At 32.8% G+C, this 21,972-nt stretch overlaps 1 long non-coding RNA gene across 1 annotated transcript; it reads right to left on the bottom strand.

The window, feature by feature from the left end:
- Positions 1–8,403: 8,403 nt before the first annotated feature.
- On the bottom strand, positions 8,404–9,217 carry LOC148772875 (uncharacterized). Its single transcript, XR_016032964.1, has 2 exons — positions 9,184–9,217; positions 8,404–8,913 (listed from the first exon to the last, which is right to left on the bottom strand). It is a non-coding gene; the product is annotated as an uncharacterized LOC148772875 (long non-coding RNA).
- Positions 9,218–21,972: the final 12,755 nt, after the last annotated feature.

Here is a 21,972-nt window from a genome sequence, read left to right as displayed (position 1 = left end):
GATTTTCAAAATTTAAAAATTCATTTCAATTCCAAAATGTTCGCAAATTTTGGAATTTCGGAATTTCGGAAAAAAATCGAAAATCACGTAAGTTTTATAATTTCAAAACTTATAGGAAATTTTCTAAAAAAATCATAATTTTCCAAAAATAAGAACATCCAAGTCGAAAAATCAAAAAAGTAAAACTCATAACTACTAAATTTCAATTCAAAAAATTAAGTAAAAATAAACCACATCGTAAAACCGAATACACCTTTTAACAACTCAATATGTCAAAATCCTAAAACAAAACTTAATCAAATTACTGTTCCAGAAGAAAAATAAAAAAAAATTATAATAAGTATTATATAATATATATTATTTATAGGTGTATTTCTCGGAAGAAAATCGGAATTTTTCGGAATTAATTTCTAGAATTAAATCGGATCGAAAATTGAAAATTACATAATTCCAATTCTCATCCAAAAAAATCGGAGAAATTCAGAAATCAAAATTTCGGAATAAAAAAAAAATTCCAAAATTAGAACTTTTCGAATCGGAACCTGCGGAAATTAGAATTTCAGTTCCAACTTGCACCGCTAATCATTATCATTTGATACACTCCTAAATTCAAGTCATATCAACAAAATCGATATAAATTATTATTTCTATACATACTAATATAAATTAATATGTTCTATAATTTTTGAAGTTATATTTTTCTAAATTATATTTTTCTTGATTGAAAAAGTTCTTTTTAAATTATAGAGATAATTATTAATTATTGTTCTCATAATTTATCAAATATAATATACAATGGAATATTTCATTCAATCTTGAAGAGATTCCGTTGAATTTAACAAATTTATACACCAACAAACTATAATGAGATGACTTGAGAAGTTGAGGGATGAAAATGAGACAAAAGAGACATGATGAACTAAAGGGGGACTAAATAATAAGATGGAGAGTATTAGTGAGAAATTCGCGGATTTAATACGTAAAAGCAATGTTCTATCATGTTTAATCATATCATATTTAATAGACCAAATCTCACTAATAGCTCCTATCTTATTATTTATTTAGTTTCTCTTTAGTTCTTATGTTTTTATTTGTCTCATTTTCATCTTACAATCTTTCAATTCACCTCATTATAGTCCTTTGGTGACGACTGGTGTATAATTTAGTTATCTTTAATGATTTTATTTGATTTGTTATTTAGTGTATGAAATATTCTACTTTTATAATTTTTTTAATAAACTATAAACAATATAAAAACAATAGAAGAACATATATAACTAGTTCGTTCTTTAACATAAAATCGTAAAAAATATAAATAAATTTAAATGAAGAATATATGTAGATGATATATCATTATCATTTGATATACTCCTAAATTCAAGTCATATCAACAAAATAGATATAAATGATTATTTATATATTAATATAAATTAGGGGTTTTGTTAATAGGTCCCTAACCAAACATCTTTATTTATTATAGGTTTATGGACTATATATCTCTTTCACCAATAAACTCATCCCTTTAATATTTTTTTATAAATAAAGGAAACATTCATGTATATGACAATAGGGGTAATTACAGTTTTGGTCCCCCAAGTTTGCACGTTTTTCACTTTTAGTCCCATTTACCGCCGTCGACAAAATACACACTAATGTTGTCACATTCTAACACATTTAGTCCCTCCGTCTTTTTGACCGTTAAGATGCAATGGTTAATGGTTGAATTTGGGGTTTTTCTTTGAGAAAATTGCAATAAGACCCCTGTATTCTTTCAAAATATTCAAAAAACCCCTAAAATTTTATCCAACCATAATTTAATCCCAATTTTATCAATCAACCAATTTTAACCAATGACCCCAATTTTTTGAAATCGGGTAATCCGACATTGACTTCCTTTTAACTCGGTTTACTCTTTTTTCGATTGATCTTTTTTTGTTGTTGTTGACCGATGTTGAATGTCGGGTGAACAACGTTGACATTTTCTTTGTTGAGTTTTATTTAAATTGTTGAGTAGTGGTAAAAATATAATTTAAAAAAAAAAGTCAAAGCTGATTATCGACGAGAAAAATAATATCATAAAAGAAGTCAAAAAAAAAGAAAAAAAAAAAAGAAAAAGTCAACACAACTCAATGACGGAAAAAAATTAAGATAAAAAAAGATACAAATTAACGGCCGGTGTTAGTCCCATAAACCGTTGTACTAGAGTTGTTATCTCATTTCCAAATTACTTCGTATATGCCCAATTCATCTTCTTCATATTTTTTTGGGAAGAAATTTGGCATGCACTAGCGGTTCCACGAAAAAAAATTGACGGGAAGAATTATGGATTTTAGAATTTTTTTAAATTGTATTTAGGCCCCAAAATTTTAGATACAAACTTTATTAGAAATTTGTAATTTTAATATTACGATACTAGATATTAATATAGTATTATTATTTTGTTATATAATAATAATATTGTGTTGGTCGGAAAAAAAAAGTCACAGGAAAAAGTTCAAAAAAATCAAGAAAAATAAAAAAAGTCAACATTGTTAACCGAGAATATGTCTGTGAACAACGTCAAAAACAATATTAAAAAAAGTCAATGTCGAAAAAAAAGTTAAAAAAAAAAAAGGTAAATTCCACTTTCCCCTCCTTGTACTTTGGCTGGATATCAGTTTACCCCCTTGTACTCTCAATTGCATCGATTTGCCCCCTTGTACTTTGGTTCGATATAACTTTACCCCCTTCTACTCTCAATTCATAGATTTGTCTCCTTATACTTTGGCTCGATATCACTTTACCCCCTTCTACTCTCAATTACATCGATTTGCCCCATGTACTTGAAAAATTGTCTCAATATGGCCCTCGCCATTAGTTTTCAGAATTTTGACCTTAACACCGTTTTATTTAAGTTTGAAAATTACTAAAATGTCACCCCTCAAGTTTAAATAATTATTAAAAAATTAAAAAATAAATAAATAAACAAAAAATTAAATAATAACAAATTAACGACAGCGAGAAAACATAGTCCACGACGGCAGCCACAAATTTTTTTATTAATAATTATTTAAACTGGGAGCGGTGGTTTTGTTGTAATTTTCAAACTTAGATAAAACGGTGTTATGGTCAAAGGTCTGAAAACTAACGGCAAGGGCCACATTAATACAAATTTTCAAGTACCGGGGGGCAAATCGATACAATTGAAAGTAGAAGGGGGTAAAGTGATATCGAACCAAAGTACAAGAGTGCAAATCAATGAATTGAGAGTAGGAGGTAAAGTGATATCGAACCAAAGTACAAGGGGGAAAATCGATGCAATTGAGAGTACAAGGGGGTAAAGTGATATCCAGCCGAAGTATAAGGGGGGAAAGTGGAAGTTACCAAAAAACAATCAACGGCGGTCAACAGTCAGCGGTAATGGTGGAAAAAATTGTGGTCGTTTGCCAAAATTGATTAAATGATGAAATTGGGGTTAAATCAGGGTTGAATAATATTTTAGGGGTTTTTAGAATATTTTAAAAGAATGCAGGGGTCTGACTGCAATTTTCTCAATGAAAAATCCCAAATTCAGCCCTAATTCAACAGTTGACCGTTACTTCTTAACGGTCAACAAACGGAGGGACTAAATGTGTTAAAATTTTGACAACATTAGTGTGTATTTTGTTGACGGCGGTAAATGGGGGACTAAAAGTGAAAAACGTGCAAACTTGGGGACCAAAACTGTAATTATCCCTATGACAATATAACCCCTAACCCTTTATACCCAATTCTTAATTGTAAACTCAATATAATCAATTATGTTCACAGAAATTCAATTTCGACCACAAAAATCAAATTTTGACTTTTGTTTTTCAAATTTTTTTTTTCAAAAAAAAATTGTTTAACCACCAGATTCCGGCGTTGACTTTTTGATTTATTTTTCTTTTCTTCCGGATTTTTTTGCCGGTTTCCGGCGTAGACTTTTTTTTTCTTCTGGTCTGTTTTTTTCCGCCGCCGGTATCCGACGTTGACTTTTTTTAGTGTTTTTTTTTTTTTTTTTTTTTACGTCAGCCGCTAAACGTTGACCGTAATTGTGCTGTCACTGACAGTAAATTAACGTAATTATACTGTCAATGACAGTACATTAATGTAATTGTACTGTCGTTGACAATACATTTATGTAATTGTTCTGCCGTTGACAGTAAATTAACGTAATATTATTATATATTTTTTTTTTTGTAATTTTGATTTTATTTTGTTTGATTTGTTTACAAGTCAACGTAATTATATTATTGTCGTTGACAATTAATAACTGTAAACACAATAATAATACTATCAACTACATCAATATTATTATTTTTTTTTTTTGGTTATTTGATTTGTTTGAGTTATTCACGGAGTAACGTAATAATATTAATGTCTATTATTGTAATATTATTGTAAACACAATAATATTACTGTGGTTGACAGTAATATTACTGTTGTTATAGTAATATTGTTGTCAACCACATCAATATTATTATTTTGTTTGGGTTTTTTTTGTTTGTTTGAGTTATTCACGAAGTAACGTGATAATATTATTGTCAATTATTGTAATATTACTGTGGTTGACGGTAATATTACTGTTGTTATAGTAATATTACTGTCACTCGCAGTAATATTAATTATTTTGACTTTTTATTATGTTTACATTTGTTGAACGGTCAACATAGTAATATAACTCTATTACACAATAATAATGATTTTTGTTGTGCTAATCAATGTTGTTAGAACCGGACCGAACCGGCCGGTCGGAACGGTTTGACCATGACCCGGCAATAAAGTGGTCCGATCTGACATCTAAAACCGGAAAAATCGAAAACCGGGGTCAAATGACCAAAATCCGGTTCGACCGGGTAAAACCCGAGAACAGTCGAGTCAGTCAAGGAACCCGATTTTCGGCCAAAACGTCTCGAATCACCGCTGAGTTGGTTATTTGTGGTTACATTTGAGCGATCCTTCACAGACTTAGTAGTGGATGGCCAGATCTAGTCATGAGTTGTCGAAGGATTGTCGGATATGATCATGGGTGATCGAATAGGAGTGGCCGATTGCTGGATTTGAAGAATAAAAAATGAAAAAAATATAGGGTATAAGCAATAAAATATAGTAAAAAGTGAGGTGAAGTAGATAAAACTGAAAATAATAAGTGGGAGATTTAAAATATAAAGAAATAATAGTTTTAAAATATTAAAATTAATAAAATAATGGCATATTAAAAAAAATCAAAAACCCGGTTGAACCGGTTCGACCGTATAAACCCATGACCCAAATGCTTTTCCGGTTCTATAGTCGGTCCGATTCTGAAAACATTGGTGTTAATATTACTGTGCTAGCGATTAGTATAGCAATATTATTGTGTTAAACTGTAGTATAGTTAATTTTACTGTGTTTAACAGTAATATAGTTAATATTACTGTCAATCACAGCAATATTGTTGTTTAAACGAATTTTTTTTCTTCGAAAAGGTCAACGCCGAAAACCGATGACGGAAAAATCAAGAGAAAAAAAAAGTCAACGCCGGAAACCGGCGAAAAAATACGGAAGAAAAAAAAGTCAACGCCGGAGACCGGCGGTGACAGACGAATATGTCCATAAAAATGTGTTTTGGGTCAAAATTGAATAATTTGTGAATTTGGGGTCAAATTGAGGTTAAATTAAATTAATGATGAAATTGGAGCATATTAAAGTATGAGGAGCTATTTTAGTCTTTTACAAAAATTTGGACCATGTGTTGGCTTTTTTGTAATGGAGTTTATTGTCTTAATCTCTTTATGAATAAGTACCCATTGATGGGTTTATTTGTAAAGACCCCCTATAAATTAATATGTTGTATAATTTTTTAAGTTATATTTTTATAAATTATATTTTTCTTGATTGAAAAACTTGTTTTAAAATTATAGAGATAATTATTAATTATTTTTTTCATAATTTATCAAATATAATTATCAATGGGATATTCCATCCAATCTTGAAGATATTCCGTTGAATTTAACAAATCTATACAACACACCAATGGACTAAAATGAGATGAATTGAGAAGTTGAGGGATGAAAATGAGAAAATAGAGACATGGTGGACTGAAGCGGGACTAAATAATAAGATGGAGACTATTAGGAGAAATTGCGTATTTAATATGTAAAAGCAATGCCCTATCATGTTTGAATTCAAGGGCAACTTTGGGATTAAAGAAAATGTGAAAGGAGAATGAAGTTATCTGAAATAGTGATATATGGATTGAACCTCTCTCTATTAATGAATTGCTTGAATAGTATAAATATAGAGTAATTGTGTAAATATAGCTTTAGAAACAAAAGCCAACATTTTCAAATAGAAACAAATTATATGAGTAGTCTTCCAATTTGAATGTAGTTGCTATTCTGTAATTGACAAGTGAAAGTTTTTACCTCTTAAACAGATAATTAATTAAGAAACTTAAAAGGTTGAATATCATCAGCTTAGCTTAAGTAATTACAATACATTTGAATCTTACCAAAAATCTTCCTGTTATGTGCAGACTATAATTTCAAACATCTTAGAACAAAATCCTATAATCTTAATCAGATAGAGAACTTAGACAATATATGTTCTAACTAATTCAAAAGAATAACTTAGATAGCTACTTTTATTACAAAGTTTAATTAAAGAGTTTAGCAAACAAAAATGTGTATTCAAGTAATTCACACAAAAAAAAAAAAAAAAAAAAAAAAAAAAAACGGGATTCATCTCCGGATTCTTGACTCAACGAAGCCTCTTCCACCTTATGTATATGTTATTTGTGTGTGTATTTTGAAATGGGAACGAACAAAATTTGAACAGAAGTTTGACAAGAAAAATGTAGTCGAGGCAAGAACTCGGTTCTTTCTCCTTAAGACAAATTTGCCCCGTACAGTGCTCTCGGTTACGGCAATTGTCTCCCAAGATACAACGACTATTTCAGTTCCAACAAAGCAGCACAACAATTATTGGAAACGACGTTTAGGACTTTATAAGACACGAAGAAAAGGACTTGGTAATGCAACAATATGCAATGAAATGTTATGACGAGAATTGAATTCAATTAATGTATTGAATTCCATGTGAATAATGAACTATCTCAAATGGTGGATTTTGGAATCTATTTATAGATTTTCAAAGGTTATGACCACAAGTCACAACTCTTAGGAAAATAATTTCATGAAAAGGTATCACCCCTTTTCCATTAACCACACACCTATTCAATTTAATAGGTGCTTAAACACCTCCATCTTTTTCAATGGTGGCATTTCACTTTATTATTTTCCACACTTAAATATTTTAAATGTTCCATTAATTTATCATTCATCAAAATTAATTTTGAGAATTTAAATTAAACCACTTAAATATTCAACAAAATTTGAGTCAAATACTCAAAATTTCCAACAATCCCCCACATGAATGAAATTAATGCATGCAGACACATTCAAAGTCCAAGCGATTTGTTATTGCATCGGGAGAGGTAGCATATGGCTTTGAACCTTCCTTAGTAAAATGTTGTCGGATTTACTTGTTGCTTAGTGAACGCGATGTCTTGAACTAATCAACTTTTGTGTAAACCAAGACAACAACACTTACACAATAACATCTCTAACGTCTTTTGTTCTCACGTTGTGTCCATTTCGGCCTTGGACCAATTCTTGGATTCATAAGTGTTTCATTGAAGCGGCCCTATACTTCACACTTAAATAGGTGATCTCCCATAAAGAATACCCTGTCGTATTCCACCTTAAAAGGTCATAGGAATCATTAAAAGTCACTAGACTTAACCTTACCACATTCGACAGGTAGCACTTGGATTTACGGAATGGTAGAAATTATTTCCAAGTGCTCGATTTGAATTTCCATAACTTAGTTGTCCCATTGAACCAAGATCTTGGGATCTCCAATCTACAAGGTTGGGTTCACTAGGCCAAAATGCAACACTGGCGACGAAATTTCGCGACGAAATTCGTCACGTAGCGACGTTTTTTCGCCTTTAGCGACGATTTAATTTCGTCGCCAAATCATTAAAAATTCGTCGCGTAATGCCCCGTCGCAAAGTCAGCGACGAAAATCCAATTGCGACGCAAAGATTGGCGACGAAACCACCCATTCGTCGCAAAAACCGTATTTTCTGAAAAAAAAAAAATTTATTGTTAGCGACGGAAAACTAATATCGTCGCATGTGTTTGCTACGAATTTTGTTTAATTCGTCGCAAGTTCACCGAATCTGTGGGCGACGAAATAGTTGTTTCGTCGCCCGGTTCTATTTTTTGTGGCGACGAAAACTGAATTAGATTTCGTCGCAAACGTTTTTTTTTTTGATTAATTTATTTATTTTAATTATTTTTTATTACAAATAAAATCCCCTGTTAAAAAAAATAAAACAAACAAACCAAAACCATATTTACTCAAAAATATTAAAAACCACGATTACCAATTAAATATCAAAATACAACACGAACATCAATTCAAAAATTACATAAAAACTTGAAACCATAAATGTATTAGTTCAAGAGGCACACTAATTTCATCTCGTTTTTATACTCCACCATTAAAACGCTCGAGCAAGTTGTTCAAAAGAGCTCGGGTTTCCTGCAATTGCTGTTCTAATCGATCAACTTTTTCATCTTTAACTTTATTTGTTTCTCGGTTTTCGTTCAATTGTTGTTCCAATCGATTCACTTGTTCGTCTTTCATTTGCATTTGTTCTTGCATTGCCTTCATTTGAATCTCCAGTTGAATCTCCACGTCTGATGGAGTCGAAGAAAATCTCGACTTTCCAATCCTTGTGCTTGAACTTTTAATTCCAAGGCCTTTACTCTTTCCCAAAACCTTTTCAATTGCAGTCGAGTTGGCCGTGCTTTCGTCACTTCCATCACGCATGGTCTCGTCATAAACTCGCTCAAAATCAGCCTGAAAATGATTATGTACAAAAGTTTAGCAAAAAATTCGACAGCATAACATCTAAATACGAGCATACCCAAAAAAAATCCTTACCAGTACACAACAACAACTTGACATATTAAAAAAAAAAAATATCCATAGCCACACATCTAAACATATAAAGAATATCCATAGCCACACATCTAAACATAACCAAAACCATATTTACTCAAAAAAAAAATCCATAGCCACACATCTAAACATCCTACCGATTGAAGAATATAATTACACTTTACTTACCGAAATGAGAAGTTGTTCAGGAGTTGCTGTCCCGTTATACGGCAATGGATCGGCAGCGGAGATTGGGGGCAACGGCTGGATGACGGCGGGCGAACGGATGTCGGCGACGGGTGAGCAGCAGACGGCGGCGGCGGGCGGGCGGATGTCGGCGACGGCTCAGCAGCAGACGGCGGCGGTGGGCGGCGGTCGGCGACGGCAACGGCGAGGGCAGATCGGAGGAGATGGAGAGGGGGAGAGTTTGAGAGAGAAGGCCGGGAGGAAATAGATCTAATTAGGGCCTGATTTGAGTAATAAGTCAATCTTTGCGACGTTTCCTATTTTCGTCTCCAACATATCCGAGAACTAGCGACGAATTAAAGCATCCGTCGCTACTAAATGAGCACATTTCGTGCGACGATTTTGCAAATCCGTCGCCAAGATATAAAAAAAAAAAAATTACTAAAACATTGGCGACGTTTTTATCTTTCCGTCGCAACATATAAATAAATTACAAATAGATGGCAACTCCTAGCGACGTTTATGAACAAACGTCGCAACGTATATTATTTTTTTTTTTTTTAATAATATTTGCGACTATTCCGCCTGTTACGTCGCAACATCTGAAATATAAAATCACAAAATATGTAACGTAGCGACGAAAAACTATTTTCGTCGCCACAAAAAAAAATTTTATTTTTTTTTTCCGTATTGGCGACGTTTGTATACGTTTCGTCGCTTGCTAGCGACGCTTATCCGGAATCGTCGCTAGGGTTTTAAATTAAAACTTGATAGCGACGATTTAAGCACAGAAACGTCGCAAACGTGCGACGAAAACATAACCGTCGCGAATAAAAACGTCGCCAGTCTTGCATTTTGGCCTAGTGGTTACCATCATGGATTTTCGTTTGAGTTGTGGGTTTATAGACCCATTCCCATCACTAACTAGCACATTTGATCTCTATTGATTCATTCGTCAAGGATCAACCAAATTATATCTTGACTTCGTAAAGTCAACGTTTATAATTTCTCTAGAGATCAATTGCTAAATGGTGTTACGTCTACGATCGAGACTTTACCATTTCACATATTATTTTGTGCTCTTTTGTATAGCCAACTGACTACTACAATTATTTTCAAGCACCATCTAAGTCCATCACATAATGTTCTCTAGAAAATTATGGAGTTATCCAACATTTTTCTTTAACTTCCAAGTTATGTCTCGAATTCCATAGTGAATCGAGTTATACATTTATTTTGAGGAATTCCACAATACAAAATTATTTATAGACTTAGTATCTTAGTAGCACATATCCAATTCATAAGAATTTACTTTTCAAGTACAATTGGATATCTTCTATAATGTGATTACCTATTTACTTGACTTGCTTAATGAGTCAATCAACATGTAGTTCATTAAACTACAATCTATTCAAGAATATTTTAGTTGAACTATTGTTCACCACTATTCTTTATAGTCTTATATTGATGAGTTCAATATGACTAGCATTGTCTCAACAAAAAGAGACTCCAATAATTCATAAAATCCTTAGTGATTTTAATCTCAATAAGATTGCATCAATGGGACCATATTTTCCACATTGAAATCTTTTACTAATATTTCATTAGTTTTCATGATAATACCATGATTACACCGCATGATTAACATGTCATTTACTCAAAAACATGTACTTATGTGCATTTACCACACACGTACTTTTCAAACTCGCCAAGTTTATAAGTATTTGATAACAAATTCTTATCAAATATGCAATTGCTTTAGAACTTATTTAAGTTCATCCTATACGAGTTTCACTAATTTTTCATTTGTCTCAAAGACAATTAACCTCCTAGTGGACAATACTTCATTAATGCCCGAGGATCATTTTCTATCTCATAAATTAGCAAAATCAAAATCAACCTTTTGATTTTCTTAGCTCTCTTTTATTGAGCGTTTGGTTATTTATCACTTTATAAATGACCACTTTATCTCATAGAGAGATATATCTCTAGCTAACAATTAGCACTTAATAAAGTGCATTAAAGCTCATTGTCAATGTGGGATGGTGACTTTTCACCTCCATATACATTAATTTCCCATTCACCTCTAGTCGAGTTTGAGAAATTAAACACACTAGATTTATCTAGTTACAGTGTAGATTTTTATTCCATAACTTATCAAATGGAATCCACTTAAATTGTTTGTCAAACTTGGGTCGAAATCCAATTTTTCAAACACATTTAATTTCAAAGACCTTACATTTATTTGCATCAAGAATGACTATCTTGAGCAATTTTGTACTTGGCATATTTAATAAATATGCATTTCAACATTTTTAAGGCTCTTTGAACTTGTTCAACTTTGGTACATTTACCTTAGTCAAAACACCCCCACATTTCTATGGTCCAAAACCTTTATGTGGTAAAATAATGAGAAAGTGGTGAGCCATAATCTCCCCCACAAATTCTAGCTTACTCTAGAATTCTCAACATGACTTTCTTACTCATTAACAGTTCGAGTATTTCATTTCTCAATTCTTTCAACTGTGGTTGATAAGGACTAGCGATTTGATAAGTACAAAACTTGTCAAAAAATACTCCATATCATCCAAGTCAATCACTTTGAATAACACTTTTTATTCATATACCATGATCATTCTCATTTAAATGCTTCTAAGGCCTCGTCTTTGTTACTTAACAAAGATGCATAATAAAATTTTGGTATAAATACCACAAAAGTAACAAATACTTTTCTCATAAATTGTACAATCTTTTAAATCACCAATGTGTGTTTATTTTGTTTAATAGAACACACTATAAGAAACTTCTCAAGATACTCAAATCAAGAAAGTTCTTATCAAATTGTGACAGTTTGTACACAATTCAAATCTAGAGTTTAGAAACTCCTACCGTTCACAATATAGAAATATTGATCCAACGGTGCAATTGGCCACAATAATCTCTCGTATAGAGATTGTTTGACATTTTTCGTAAGAAAAAACAACCATTTTTGTTTACAAATGGATCAGATGTTCAACATCATCAAATTCATTCATAAGGTATACTTATGTCTTACGAATACAATATCCAAAAGTCAAGACGATCCAATTGATCGATCATCTTCGATGTTCTTTTAGAGAACAATTTCTCAAATATTCCTTTAGAAATTGAGCTTCTTGAGTTTCTATTGTATATCATTTTCAAATATTACATGCCTCTAATTGCACACGCATACAAAATTATCATTTTAAAGATAAAAGTGCATCAACTTGATATTCAATATACTAAATATTGAAGTTAAGCATAATAATATCACAAATAGCATGAATTCTCCATGATATAACATAACATTTGGAACTAATCGTGGGCTTATAAACATACATATATGCACGTAACTATAATTACATAATTCCAAATATTCACATGCATCATATAATTTATGCATACAAAATACTTTTATGTACATAAGCATTTCAAGATTAATATGGAATAAATAATCCATTAGTCATTTAATAAACCATTATCCGATTAGACATCATTATTCTCATGCTGAAAATAATTTATATCATAGCATAAATATCCATATAATTTAATCAGATACTACAACATAATTTCCAATTCATAAAATTATGCTTCAACAGACATATATTATATGCTTTTAATTCTATGTACTCATAGACATCGACATCATATAAATAATATAACATAAAAAAATTATTATTGTATGTTATCTCATGTATGCGACAATACTAGCATCTCATAATATTATGCACTAATTTAATATAAATAATGCATATGAATTCCAGCAAAATCTCATGCATATGTCAAGATTAATCTATGCATCTCAACATATCGAAATAACATTTAAAGTATCTATACATGCTTCAAGCATAACAACATTCAATATTTATCATGCTCTAAAAAATAACGGTATCATGCCAATTATAACATATAGTGTAATATTATTACGCCATAACTTTATCATGCAACATAACCATGTTTCTAATATAATACCATATTATTTATCATATAATATTATCACTTAATTGCATGAGATATAATTTTTATAAATGAAAAGGCGTACCCGAAATAATTATAAACGTGTCGTTTCAAACTTCTAGGACGAATTTGAAATTCTCGCATAAGGAATGCATCAGCAGTTTTGGCAGCACTGAATAACTTAATCATATCTTTAGCATCCGATGTCCGATTTTTGTTGATTCAATATGATCCGAATAGCCAACGAAATTTCCTACAACTTTCGTCTTTTACGTTTTCTGAGATTCGGACTGTATCGTGATCAAATTTAGCCTCCAAGTCGAAGTATGTGTGCTGTATAAGATTGCACCTACAATGGAACCACGAAAATATTAAATAATATTCAAGAATTGAGAATAATATAAACCTCATCATAATTCGGGTGTGATTCCATCATTATTCTTCGATTAGGTCTCATTTCACCAAATCGTGCACCATAAAGTGTTAGAGACGTGTTGGTACGCTGCGGTTGCATCGCCTCACAAAGGGTTGCATTATTCATGAAAAGGTGCTTTGGCAGTTCTGACACCCTTTCGTATTTTCTTCATAACTTCTCCGTATGAACTCCGATTGGGATGATTTAATATGTTCTGGAAAGAAAACTTGATTTTCTACAACGTTTGTGAAATGGTACTTTTACAGATTCTGACTGTATCGCCTCCGAAAATTGGCTGGAACATAGACGTTGTGTTCTGTTCGAAAATGGCATTCTCCTCCAATTTGATTTCATAACCTCTTGGATTTTGAGTGGAATATCTTCTTCTCCATCTCGAAAATACAACTAAGAAATTTTTCTTAAGATTGTTATTTGTGTGTGTGTGTATTTTGAAATGGGAACGAACAAAATTTGAACAGAAGTTTGACAAGAAAAATGTAGTCGAGGCAAGAACTCGGTTCTTTCTCCTTAAGACAAATTTGCCCCGTACAGTGCTCTCGGTTACGGCAATTGTCTCCCAAGATACAACGACTATTTCAGTTCCAACAAAGCAGCACAACAATTATTGGAACACGGCGAACGAAACGACGTTTAGGACTTTATAAGACACGAAGAACAGGACTTGGTAATGCAACAATATGCAATGATATGTTATGACGAGAATTGAATTCAATTAATGTATTGAATTCCATGTGAATAATGAACTATCTCAAATGGTGGATTTTGGAATCTGTTTATAGATTTTCAAAGGTTATGACCACAACTCACAACTCTTAGGAAAATAATTTCATGAAAAGGTATCACCCCTTTTCCCATTAACCACACACCTATTCAATTTAATAGGTGCTTAAACACCTCCATCTTTTTCAATGGTGGCATTTCACTTTATTATTTTGGGATTATTTTGTAGACCCCCCTCATTCCCAAATTATATAGAACTAACTACCAAGTGGATTACACTCCAAGGGAAACCCCCCTAATTTCGAAAATATTTTGACATACCCCCCTGGGCCCATCTGAAGTACCTATAATACCCTTTTAAAATCAGTTTTAAACCCTAGACACTCACATTTCGGTCTCTCTTCTTCTCCCAGATTCAAAATCCCGCCTCCAAAAACCTCCCACCGGTGAAATTGCTTCCCGGAGCCATAACTCTCTCTCCGGTGGTCGGAATTCGATGGTTTAACTACCGTTGGAATCCTCTCGTCGAGCTCTTTCTTTTGGTGGTGATTTCATTCAGTTTGGAGAACAGATCTGTTTCTGCAATTTTTTTTCATTCGACGACGGTGGTCTTGCCGGAGGTGTTCTTTGTGTTCCACCAATCGAAATTCGACGGGCTACCCACCGTTGGATTCCTCTCGTCGAGATCTATATTTTTATGGTAATTTTGTTTATTTTTATGTTTACGGATTTATTTCTATATTTTTTTGCATTTGTGGGTGCGCGAAACTGTGGGTGGTTAGTAGCGGCCCCTAGGGTTTTGGTAGGAGGCGAGGGGGGGTGAGGATTCACTGTATCTTTGATATAATAAATCAACTTATTAAGCACCAATTATCATTAAAACACACCAAAAGCTCAAATAAAAAGGTAGGATAAAGTGTAAAAATATACACTTAACAGGGGTCACCACCCTATTGCTACATAGCCTCAGGGGTCACCACCCTTCCTCATGTCCGCAGTATACAATTACCCGCAACCATGCTATTAACATGCAATGGCTATTAGTTGGCGATTTTAATACTATTTTGCATGAAAATGAAAAAAAGGTGGCCTTAAACCTTCGATTAAAAAGATGAATGATTTTCATGAATGTCTCCAGAATTGCATTCTTGATTTAGGATTTTCCGGACACCCATTCACATGGATTAATTTTTACCCTCACACTAAAACTCATCACCTAACAGCTAGTTCGTCGGACCATTCTCCGGTTCTTGTGGATACGAATGATTCCTCTACGTTTTTTAAGCGTCTATTCAGATATGAAATATCATGGTCTACTCATGAGGATTTTATTAACTTAGTGGCTGAGGTTTGGCAAGACAATAATACCAATTCTATTTCTCTGTTTTTTTTTTCTAACCTTCTTCTGTTCAAATTTCGGGCTAAATTGTGAAACTAAATGCTTTTGGCAATTTAGATATGCAAATTAATGAAACATCAAATAAGCTTGATTCCATTACTCGTACACTTATGAACTCATACTTGGAAGATATTCATGAACAAGAACAAAATCTCAGAAAACATTTACAGACGCTCCTTCATAGGAAGGAAGTATATCGAAGCAACGTTCTCTCATTAGATGGTTGAAGGACGGGGATGAAAATACTTAATTTTTCCATGCCCATGCCTCAAACAGAAAACGACGGAACTTAATTCAAAGCTTAAAACTAGAGGATGGATTCTGGATCTATGAATTTGATCAAATTTCAAACACTTTTGTTCACCATTTTAACATGATTTCTCGTTCTACTCACCAACCTCAAGGTAGTTTAATTTAATAACCTTAAAACTCCTATGTTAAGTATCCAAGATCAAAATTCGTTAATTGCGAGAGTTAAGGACCATGAGATTTTGGAAGCTCTCAAAAGAATTGGATCTGAAAAGGCTCCCGGGCGAGACGGTCTGAATGCTCATTTTTATAAAACACCTTGGCACCTTGTGGGACCTTCTGTGCCGAAAGTAGTTAGGGATTTCTTTGAATCAGGCAAACTCCCCTCTTATTTAAACGAGACTCGAATATTTTTAATTCCTAAAAACAATAATATGTAATTGGCGCCCACCTCCTAATGACTGGTTTAAACTAAATATTGATGGTGCATCAAGTTTTAACCAAGGTAATGCAGATATTGATGGAATTATTAGAGACCCTTATGGTAAGTTCATTTCGGCTTTATCTAAAAATATCGGCATTTCTTCTAATAATAAAGACGAGATGTGGGCCTTCTTTGAAGGACTTAAAATGGCAAGAAATCTTGATATTACGAAATTTATTAGTGAATCCGATTCCTTATTTTTGATCCTTTGTGTTTCTAGGCAGGATGTTGTGCCCAAGGACTTGAGCGTTCTCCTCGAGGGAGCTTTAAAGACATTGCTTAGTTTTGACAAGGTTACCTTGCAGTGTGGATATCGCGAGATCAGGGGAGCTGCAGACATACTTGCTATTTGCTAAGATGGGGATTTTCTTGGAAAGAAGCGAAACTAGGTACTTTGAATCATGGGCCCTTGTTCGAATGATATTTTGGCTTGTAATACATCTGAAATCATATACTCGAAGATGTTTTTATCCTTGTACCAAAACGGTTATCCTAAAGTAATATATTAGACTATTAGTTGCTTCTATTAAAAAATAATATTTTGTAAAAGGAGAGCTTAACAAAATAAAAAACTTTATGCATATATATATATATATATATATATATATATATATATATATATATATATAATAATGAGGCTTAAATCCTAATATGGTTACTTGAATTGAAGCTTGGGATTTATGCAGACGAGGGTTCTGCTAAATACCAACGGTGCTCATGCTAAGAGTATCTCCAACCGGTTACTATATCGCTAATTTTTCATCTAATTTAGGTATTTTTAGCTTTTTATCCAAAATTTATATATCACCATTACACCTAAAATTATGAAGATTTAATTTTAGCCTTTCACCGTGGTCAACTCCCATATCACCATATATCAAATCCTATTTTTCCACCAAATGTTTTGGTGAAGGAATTTTTATCTCCTACCCATCCACCATTTTCCTATTTTTCAACCAAATCCTATTTTTCGTACTAAGTATAGAGGTGAAAATAGGATTTGGTGTAGTTAACATCATTTTATTAAGGGTTTAATACAAAAAAAAAAACCATGTACTATGGACTTTGTATCATATACTACCATGTACTACATATAAATACAAAAACCCCCCTACTAGTACACTTTTTTCCAAAATTTGACGAAAATACCACTGCCAAAGGCTATAAATATAATGGTTTGTCAGAGCCATTTTCCACTATATATTTTGACATTTTCGGTCAATTTTACTTGGAAAATTTCGGTATTTTTATTTTTTTCTACAAAACATCTAATTGCTCATATTTTTTTTTCTAAATAAAATCTTTTATTTTTGTCAATTTGAATTTCTTCATTTTTTTCTTAAATGTCCTCCGGTAGTCCAAATTCTTAACAATCATAGGATTGTAAAAATGTTTGTAATCTTAGGAAGTTTGAACAAGCGGAAGACATTTAAGAAAAAAATGAAGAAACTCAAAATGACAAAAAAAAAAAAAAAAGATTTTATTCAGAAAAAAAAAATCTAAGCAATTAGATGTTTTAGAGAAAAAAATATAAATACCAAAATTTTTCCGGTAAAATTGACTGAAAATGGTAAAATATATAGTGGAAAATGGCTCAAACAAACACTTATATATATATATGCATAGCATGGGTATTTTCGTCATATTTTGAAAAAGATGTAATGATAGGGGGGTTTTGTACTTATGTGTAGTACAAGGGGGTATACGATACAAAGTTCATAGTACAGTGGTGTTTTTGTATTTAACTCTTTTATTAATTGGCATATAGATAATGATTTTAACAAATTGCACCTGGTTACCGACTTAATTAGCAAAAATATGTTTTTTGTCGGAATTTTCTCTACAACATTCGCAACGGGGGGAGCCGTAGCCGCTCCTCTTCCACCCCCGCCGCCGGCCTTCTTTCTCACCATTGAGGCGCCTCACACCAAACCCTAACCCCTTGTGACTTCCTAACCCTAATCTACCCAAACCCTAGCCGCCACAGCCCACCGAAACCCTAGCAACGACCGCCTGCTCCACGCTGCCAAGAACGGCCGTCAACAATGGTCACAACTCACGGCCGTCAACAATGGTCGTCAACTCACGACCGTCGGTCCACGGAGCGCCGCCGGAAACCGCTCACTAGAACCAAACCATAGTCACCAAAGCGTGGCCGAAACCCTAGAAATCATTGATCCGACCACCCCAACAAGCAGCGATCAATCTTCCACACAAACACCACCAAACCGTCATCCAAAACCTTAGATCCGCCGAAGAAGATGACAAAACGAAACTCCCGTAACCGACGATAGAACCCCACAAAGTCACACTCAGATTGAGTGCGCCGTTGCGGCGGGTTCAATGGTGTCGCCACCAATGAAATCCGTCCACCGGAGGGGGAGGAGCCACCGCCGAAAGCACCTCCGTGGCCGAGAAGGCGAGAGAGGCGGAAAAATGTTTTCCTAACTTTGGGGAGCGTACACTGAGAGCTCTTTCTAGATTCTATGGGTGGTGGTGCATGGTCGTTCTTAGTTGGTGGAATGATTTGTCTGGTTAATTAATTATGACACAGTCTTTTGCCATTCTTAAAGCTTGTCAATTCATTGCAAAAGTAAGGTTTTCAAGCGTTATTTTTTAGGGGCTATTAGTGAAAACCCCTCTAGCATTTGTTTTATGGTACTTTACTAAGAAGTCCATCAATGGGTACTTATTCATAAAGGGGTCCAGACAATAAACTATTTTACGAAAAAGTCCACACATGGTCCAGAGGTTTGTAAAAGACTAAAATAGCTCATCACATTTTAATATGCTCCAATTTCAACATTTAGTTTAATCTAACATCAATTTGACCCCAAATTTCACAAAATATTTAATTTTGACTCAAAACACAATTTTATGGACAATCTTGTTCGTTGACCGCCGGTCTCCAGTAAAAAAAAAGTTTTTTAAAAAAATATGTCAACATTGGATTTTAGTCATATACATTAATTTTCCTTTATTTATAATACATATTAAAGGGATGGGCTTATTGGCGAAAGTGATATAGCTACGGGTGGAAATCGGACGGATCGGATCGGATTTCGGTGTTTCGGAAAATTTCCGATTTTTTTCGGAAGTCCAAAACGCCTTCCGATTCCGATTCCGATTTTTTCGGAATTCAAAAAGTGATTCCAATTCCGATTTTTTCGGAATTTTCGGAAAATCGGAAATTTTCGGAAATCTTCATTTTCGGAATTTTAGGAAATTTTTCGGAAATTTTCGGAATTTTTCGGTAGCCAAATTGCAGAAAGAAACATCAAATAATGGTTTCGAAGTAATTCTAATAAATTTTGAGTTTTGACTTTTTTATGTTTTAGAAAATTAAAAAAAAATAATATGTCCAAATATATATATATATATATATATATATATATATATATATATATATATATATATATATATATATATATATACATATATATATATAATAATAATAATAATAATAATAATAATAATAATAATAATAATTGGAAAAAAAATATTAGTAATATACTAATATATATTACTAGTAATTATTATAATTGGAAAAATCGGAATAAATCGAAAAATAATCGGAAATAATCGGAATAATTTAGGATCGGAAATCGGAAATTCCGAAATTCTATTATGTATTTCCGATTCCGATCCGATTTTTTTCGGAATTTTCGGAAATCGGAATTTCGGAATTCGAAACTGAAAAAGTCGTTCCAAAATCGGAATATTTCGGATCGGATTCGGCGGAAATCGGAATTTTCGTTCCAATCTCCACCCCTAGATATAGCCCATGAATCTAGAATAATAAAGATGGTTGGTGAGAGACTTATGCACAAAAACTCAGTTTTTTTAATAAGGATGGGTCCAGCCCTTTTTCCTTTATTAGTCATAAGTCCAATTTTTCGGTTAGTTCAAATTTACCCTCCATACTATTCACTACATACTTTAATGTCTTTTTATTTAATTTTAATTATAATTTTCATTTATTTATTTATTTATTAAAATAACATATTATTTTCTTAATTATTTAAAAAAAAAATTGTTTTCAATTTTCTATTTCAGGGTTTTCAAATCAACTTCAAAATTTCCGAAAACAACTATAAAATTTCCGAAAACAACTATAACATTTCCAAAAACAACTATAATATTTCTGAAATCAACTACAATTTCATTTTTTTTTCTCACTTTTTTTATTTATATTTTTTCCACAATCCACTACAAAATTAATGAAAACAATTTTTCTTGGTTCATTTTTCCCCGAATCAAGTATAAGAAAATTGTAAAACAACTACAAAAAGTAGTTTTTTCAATAGCAGGTTTACCAAAGAAAATCAAAAAAGTCAAGTATAAAAAAATCGAAAACAACTATAAAATAGTTCAAATCAACTATAAAATATTGAAAACAACTATATTTCTGTAAATAACATCAACACATGCAACAACGAACATTCACTCTACAATTGATTGAACAAAAATTGGCCTACAAACAATACAATAAACATGCCCTCAACCAATGCTTCAGTTCATTTGCTAAAACCTTTCACAAACACACTACACACTAATACACAAATTGAAAATCAATTAAATTGTGAATTCTTACAAGACATAAAAAAAAGGTCAGACGTATTTTTTCTTTTGCAATTTGAATTTCTGTAAGAAAGGAGATGGCGGCGGCGAACAACATAGAGCGCGACGGCTAGAGGTGATAGGGAGGAGATGACGGCGGCGGGGCGGAGGTGGAAGGGGGAGATGGCGGCTGGAGGAGTCTCTCTAATGGCGTAATCTGAAACCCTAGCATCTCTAACCGCTTTGGCGGATATAGGGCGACGGCAGTGGAGCGCGGCGGTGGAGGAGGTGAATTCCGGTGGCGAAGGCATAGGGCGGCGGCAGAAGAATAATTTTTAACTATGGTGGAACAAGTGGAGAATGTTGGCTGGCGGAGAGTAAAGGGAAAAGAGAAATAGGATTTCATGTAAACACCGATCTTAAAAATAATATGACATGTGACAGTAAATTAGATATATTGAATTTTAATTTATTAAATATTAATTTAATTTAATTACTAGGGGGTTTTCACTAATAAAGTAAAAGGGGTGGATCCATTCTTATTATACACAATGAGTGAGGGGATTCTCACTAATTATCCCTATTTTTTAAGTCGATTGCCTTGATGCAAATATGTTTATCATTGACCAATCCTCTCCTATTTATTGGTCTGCAAGGTGCTTATCGATAGACACCACCATGGGGCGGGGCGGGTTTGAGTCCGGGACCGGGGCGGGTCCATCCGGATCCAGGTTCAAACCAGTTTTCCAATTTTGTTTTTTGTTTTTTTTATTCCAATAATTGCAAGAAAGAAGAAAAAAAAATTTAATTGAAACTTGAAAAAACTTGAGATTAACTTTAAATTCAAAATTACAAACAAAAATAAAAATAAATATAAAAATTGATTTTAAACACTAAACAATTTTATAAAAGAATGAAACGATTAAGACCTTGAGACATTAACTAAATAAAATAAAAGTTGTGAAG

The sequence above is a fragment of the Erythranthe guttata genome, chromosome 1, assembly GCF_056151865.1.
Source record: "Erythranthe guttata isolate IM_541 chromosome 1, IM_541, whole genome shotgun sequence".
Lineage (NCBI taxonomy): Eukaryota > Viridiplantae > Streptophyta > Magnoliopsida > Lamiales > Phrymaceae > Erythranthe > Erythranthe guttata.
Note: the sequence above shows the minus strand (reverse complement) of the source record. Positions and strands in the feature narration are given on the sequence as shown.